Source organism: Dermacentor silvarum, chromosome 3 (assembly GCF_013339745.2).
Source record: "Dermacentor silvarum isolate Dsil-2018 chromosome 3, BIME_Dsil_1.4, whole genome shotgun sequence".
Classification (NCBI taxonomy): domain Eukaryota; kingdom Metazoa; phylum Arthropoda; class Arachnida; order Ixodida; family Ixodidae; genus Dermacentor; species Dermacentor silvarum.
The window spans coordinates 120,662,394-120,669,551 of NC_051156.1; positions in this window are offsets into that span (position 1 = coordinate 120,662,394).

Below are 7,158 nucleotides of genomic sequence, written 5' to 3' on the forward strand. Positions count from 1 at the left end.
GACGAACGGCCGACGACCGTCACTGAGCAAGAGTGTCTCGCCGTCGTCTTTGCAGTTCAGAAGTTCCGGCCATATCTCTACGGGAGTCGCTTCACGATCGTTACTGACCACCCTTCACTATGTTGGTTAGTTGGTCTCCGCGACCCGTCTGGCCGCCTTGCTCGATGGGCGCTACGTTTACAGGAATTTGACGTTGTAGTCCATTACAAGTGTGGCCGACATCATGCGGACGCCGGTTGTCTTTCGAGGCTCCCTCTACAAACAAGTGAATGTGACGCCGACAATTTCGATGAGTTTCTGGCCGCCATCGACGACACTCTTTTTCCCGACCTGGCCACCTTCCGGGACGAGCAGCGTGACGACCGCAGCCTGGATGCCCTCTTCGCTTTAGCTGCTCAGCCAACAGGTAACAATGGCTTTCTCATCCAAGATGGCCTGCTCTACAAGAAGAATTATGCAGCTGATGGTGCCCGCCTCCTCTTAGTGGTCCCTAAAAAATTGAGAACCCACGTTCTCTGGGTTATGCACGGAGCACGTGGGTCACATTTATTATTACGTTTACAAATTATTATTACGTTTGTTTACGTAAACATTATTTACGTTTACAAAACACCCCCTTTTGCAATACCCTTTTAGAGGGTCGTTAGGGTAATGAAGTCATGATAGTGCTATAAAGGAACGATTGGACATTACGAAGAATATCTGTGGATGTAAAGGTGCTAATACTCAGATTTATTATCTACGTTCCTCATACTAAGAAAAGCTAAGGAATGAATTACGCCTAGTATTTTTATATGCAAGAGATTTTCGCTGCCCACAAATTTCTCAAAACGATTCGTTCTCCAGAAAAAATTGACGGTTTCCCGAAGCTCGTGAACTTATTCCTGGTGATATCAGTGCACTTACCTCCAGAATGCATAATGAAACGTGGAGCGAATTAAGGCATCGCCATTCTTTTCATTGTTTCGTTCTTATGCTTTGCCTATTATAAGAAATAAAATGACTGCAGCCGCTTGGGACAGGGCAATTATTTTGGAGGTTAGAGTTGACAACATTCTCATTAAATTAGAGTGATATATCTGAAATTATACAAGAAATTTCTCCAATTATCTATGGAGTTGGCTCATACTATAAATTTTAGATAAAATGTGCCGAAATGTATGACGCGCACTAATCTCCTGATGAGGAGATAGGAGACGTATGTGATCGCCTGCAGTTTTTTATCACGAACCTGCTCCATCAAATCCCGGCCACAGTGCGTGCTTTTTTAAAGAAAATGCGGAAGTGATATACTCGCGTTAAGGAACTGTGGTCGCTAGTTGCATGCAATCATAACTGCAACAATGCGAAATTTGCTTGGCTCGGACGTGCAGCTGCCCAACTTTTATCAAGGACCTTCGTAGTTGTAATCACGCCGATCTGAAGCTCTCCAGTAAAACACATCGTGGGGCTAGTTGCTGCATAGCTTTCTAAAGATGAAGCGCCAACAGTGACAGCACACTAAGAAGGGACAAAGACAGGTCAAGGCGCTACTTGCAACTACTGTTGCAGAAGCAAGAAGCAAGAAGCAATCAGAACTAACTGATGCCAATCCATGCAAGAGAAGTAAGAATTTTCGTCTCCTCTAACAATATCATCATGCGAGAGCTTCAGTTTTCTAAAGATGAAGCGCCAACAGTGACAGCACACTAAGAAGGAACAAAGACAGGATAAGGCGCTGCTTGCAACAGTAGTTGCAAGTACGTTGCAAGTAGCGCCTTCTCCTGTCTTTGTTCCTTCTTAGTGTGCTGTCACTGTTGGCGCTTCATCTTTAGAAAACTGAAGCTCTCGCATGCTTATAATGTTAGAGGAGACGAAAATTCTGACTTTTCTTGCATGGATTGGCATCAGTTAGTTCTGATTGCTTCTTGCTTCTCGCTATTGGTCACATATACCCGACGACGCTCCCAAATTGCTTCGACGTAGGAGCTACAGCAAACGTTTCTCTGAAGTGTTTGTTAGTGCTTGAGGAAAGACCACAGAAGCATAGCTACTGCAGTGCACTAAACATTTTCAAATGAAGACCTTCAAGTACTCCCCCAAGTTGCATTTTATACTGACACTGTTCCGGAGGTTGGAGCCTCAAGTTCTACGTTTCCTAAAAATATCACTTGATATAGGGTTTTCCAATCCAGCACACACAACTGTCATACTGAAGCGGAGATTTGCATGCATCTTTCCCTCCCTTTGTGGATGCTGGCTGCAGGCTGATGTATTGAACAATTGGCTGCTATCAAATAGATGTAGTGCAAAGCGACACTGCATATAGTGGAAAGAGAGGCGGCATGGCGCGTTAGATAATGTACATAAGCTCGGAGGCGAGTTCCAACACAAACACGCCGTCGTCATCATGCGTTTTCATTCTGTAGTCATTATGTCAACGCTATCATTCTATTGTGAATATTCCGTCGTTGTCATGCCGTTGTCATCATTCCTCCGTATTTACTCTGACATCGATCGTCACTGCGTTGTCATTAGAAGCGAAGCATTTCTTGGTGAACATTTGCCACTTTGACAGTATCTATCGATCTATCTAGCCGCCTACGTCTTGGTGCTCTCATGGTCGTTTCGTTAACTTGGTATTTACCAAAACTGGCGGTGACAAGAGCGTATGACGAACATAAATGATAGGTCACTACATGAATACGATGACATGTCTGTCATGTAGGTCATGAAACAGCCGCTTAAAATGACAATGACCCAGCGAAAAAACATTAACACTCTAAAACCACTGAAAGGGGTTGGTACGTGCGTAGTTAGGGAAGGAAACACTAAAAGGATGATGATAAAAGTCATAGTAATGAGCATGACTCATCAAAAATGACAACGACTCGGCAAAAAAAGATTAACACTCAAAAAGCACTGAAATGGGTTCAGACGTGGGTAATAAGTGAAGGAAACACTAAAGGATGGTGATAGAAGCCATAGTCATGAGCATGACTCAGCGAAAATGACAAGGACTCAGAGAGAATACAATAACACTCAAAAACCAATGAAACTGGTTCGGGTGTGGGTACTAAGCGAAGGAAAAGGCTAAAGGTTGATGGTCCAAGTCATAGTCATGAGCACGACTAATGCTTTCACATTAAGGTCTCTTAGACCTAGCTAAAGGGACTCCTGAGGGAACTCATGACATGAATGTCATGACATGCGTGTCATTTAGGTCATTAAACAGTCACCTACGTCTTTGTGCTCTCATGGTCGTTTCGTTAACTTAGTAGGTTCCGCGCACACTGCGTCGCATAACATCGATTCCCACAGGGCGTGCGATCTGCCGGGTTTTTTTGCCCTTCAATTGGTCACCACTTCCGCGCCATAGTCACCATGTGGAGCCCCCGCCTCGCCTGCAGGAGGTTGTGGGTTCGATTCCCACCGCCGTCGGGCAGCCACTGGTTCAAATGGGCACAAGCGTACCCCAGTCTGGCATTCGGCTTCCTTCAGGGCTGATACGCTTGGGAAAGGAGCCTGCTCCCTGAATTACCGTCGAAACCCTCGTGGTTCCACCGTCATCACGTAGTCGTCATATAAGCATTGTCATGACTTCGTTTTCATTAAACCATTGTCACTCGGGCGTTGTCGTTGCAGTGTCACCATCCTATTGTTGTCAAGGGGTAATCATCGTTCCACGTCGCCATGCAATTGTCGTCATTCTGTCGTCGACATGTCATCGTCGTCATGCTTGGGATCTGGATGTTCGGGCGCAACAAGTATATGCTGTGCAAAGTGTTTCCCAGTGAAGCTATGTCCAACTTGGTAGCGTGCTCCACACTTGCAAATGGTCGCTAAATAAGAACAGCGTTCTTCGTAACCACCAATGCAAGCTGCGCTTAAGGTTATCGCTAACGCGTGCGGGATGCTCATATATTTTTAGAGTACATCAACAGTTTCTTCCGGTTTCTCCCATACATGTGGTGCTTCAAGAAAGTCTGCGCATTAAACTTCCGCAGAGACTACTAGGCTCTAAAAACTAGAGAGAGTATCGCAGGAGTGAAGGGGCCGATTTACTTTTCAAGGCATTGTTTTACTCTCGCAAAATGTCGGGGAGAGTGAAATGCATTGTTCACTCTATCCCCAGCGAGATAGTGAAATGTTATTTCTACTCCACCCATCTGAGAGAGAGTAGAATGCCCATTCCACTCTTGCAGCAACAGAGAGCAAAATGTAGCATATGTTGCTGCTTAAACTGCATGAGGCTGGTCGGGAACATGGCGATGTATCGCTCAAGTAGGCAGAACAAAGAGCGAATCGTTTTTCTTGTAAGAGAACAGGCATCCAGCCCGCAAACTGGTGCTGAGATCAGCGCACTACTTTGTGTTTCGGAGTCGCCCCACCGCATGCCCCCACAACGTCGCGGAACATCACAGCGCCGGAGAAAAGACGATCCGTTCAGCGGGCAGCCCCGGGTAGGTGGCGGTCTCCAAGGCCATCCAAGAAAACTGTTGTGTCAGCCACGTTTCACCGCCGCGAAAAGAGGACAGTCGTTCATCGTTCGTTGGATTGAATAACAAATACTCCACGGTAAGTGATTTCTAACTTACGTGGCACATTCTGCGTATATGACATGCTATCGCCAGGCAGTGATCGCGAAGTTAAGCCTGTTAAGCCGCCGCGAGTGCCAACGGACTAAAGTATGCGTGCTGCGTCATTCGATGTCAATAGAAAAAGCCAGCCGTCACGATGACTGCATGCGATTTTATTGCTTGCCGCTATCCATAAGAGCTTTCAAAATCACAAACGCTGAGTTAAGCACGGTCTGTTCAATAATAAGTGAGGCGCGGCTTCGCATAAAAAGGTTTCTTTACCAGCCCATGATTCCCGTGCCAACGCGGAGCGTGCTTAGCGTGTGTGTTATGTGTTTGAATTTATTCAGTTTCGCAGTCCACGGTGTGCGAAGCGCTGTTTAACTAAGGAGTTACATAACAAAATGCGTCAGCTTGTTGGCGGTATGCTTCCGTTATATTAAGGCGCGCGGTTGACAGTGTGGTTCGCCCATGGGTAATCTGCAGCCAGTGAGGTTACGTGCAGCGCTAGCGCCAGTTAGAAACTTGCCGCAGGCATAAAGCTTAACGCTGCGTAAGGTCAGTTTGGCGCGTAATGTTTAACTGCCTGAATACGCATTGAGAATTCTTGTTTTGGACTGAATAAGACTCACCTTTTTTTGCCAATGTATTAAATTGCTGTGAATTTATGTCTGATTTCGTGTTTCGTGTTGCGGTTTCCGAGCACGGTGCGAATGTGAACAGGAGCTTTGTGTATGGACTAGGTGACTGGTCAAGCGGCGAATTATGCACCGGAATCGAATATAATCGCCACTGTTGTAGGATTACAGTGGTAGGGACGTTCTACATTGTTGCTATTGGCTCAGTCTCCACGTTTAGTGTATTCGATATGCCTGTGCATTTGCTAGTATCAGTTGGCACTTAATAATTATGTCGTAAAAACCGCTAAATCAACCTGCCTCTGTAGGATCCAAGCGTAAGCTGTGCATATTTGCTATTGCAGGGCAGATTGAAATGTATTTACCATGTTGATATTTTGCGTGGAAAAATAAAGTATGAAAGTAAAATGTTCGCTTGTTTTACCAGTCTTTTGTCATGCACAAACTGTGAGTTTGTCTAATAAACTAATGACGTTCAAACTGAAGCTTTTACATGCCTTCAAGAATGTAAAATGCTAGATTTCAAGCTGCAGCAAGACTCAAGTCCGTCAAAATGAACCCCACTGCGTACCTCATAAATGAAAATAAGTTGAAGCTTTTAGAAAGCTTAGATGCAGGCCGCAGTGAACTGTTTCTTGTCATTCATGAAATGTGGGTAAGCTTGCCATAACAGGCCTTGTTACCCCTTCTTATAATCACACCCAGTAATATCCATTGAACTAGATGACCATATTGTAATGCCTACTGCAAATATTACCTCAAATTATGGCTTGAGAAGTGTCAAACCAGAAGTTAGGGGCAAAGTGGGCACGTGCCTAGGATGTCACAAGCGGTGTTTGTGACACATCTGAATACGTCATACAGCTTTGCGCTCTTTGATTTTTTGTAGGTTACATAAAAACATGCTTCACTGTTCAGTTAAAAGACTGCAGATTTGAGGACTTCATATTGTAATCAGCCTCAAGTGCAGCATAAGCAGAGCGTACAGAATTCGGTCTCATGAGTTTGACGGGTTCATATAACGGTGGTTTAACTCCTTTTCATGTCGTGTCCCCTCATTCTTCTAGCACCACATTTGCGTATTCTTGGCCACTTGTGTACGCCGAGTTTAGTCTTTATACTTTTCTTAACTCCACTAGCTATATTCCCGTTACTTTGGCGGCTGATTTCTTGTGTTTAGATAAACCAAGGAGGCCGAATTCTCTCAAATTATATTTGTTGATAACGTCAGAAGTGAGATGCAGACAACACCACCACTGCTCTCTCCCCTAGAGGAGGGGATGTGTTTACTAAGTGTGCCAAGAATCACCAATATTTAATTTTTCAGATGTTTTGTAACACTGGTGCTGGACTGAGGCCTAACGTCCAGTTTGCTTTTTTTCTTTGTTTAAGTCTAAAAATTGAAATTGGTTTGGAAGTTGACTATTATAAACATTTACATGTTTCACATGCATTACAGTAGAAATACTTAGTGCTAAGGCTTCTCAGTGCCATGATCTTTTTCCTTGACTGTCTTTAAATGGTTTCACAATATTTCCTCGTGTTCATTTCCGCGCACAATATCTTTCAGGCACCCGTTTTATAAAACTCAAGAAGGCAGCTGCAAGGACTAAATGGTGTGAAGGCGCCAGCACAGCACGACTTCCCATGGTGCAGAGGAGCGCATTCCAAAGCATCAAAATACGTTTCCATGCAATTTGCACGATAAAACTAAAATGTGGGTATACTGGGTGTACCATGTAACCAAATGGCATGAAAACTTTCACAAAACAGTATGTCATACAAAGATGAAAGTTCTGACATGCTCCTGGCAATCACCTTGACTTGGTAATTTTTGTAACATCTCTGATAGGCAAGTCAAAATAAAGTATGCACTCTGTTGCAAGGAGCAAGTGTCATTTAAAAGTTAGAAAGATGTATTAAAAAACAGCTGATTAGGTTTGCGACAATCAGACCATTAG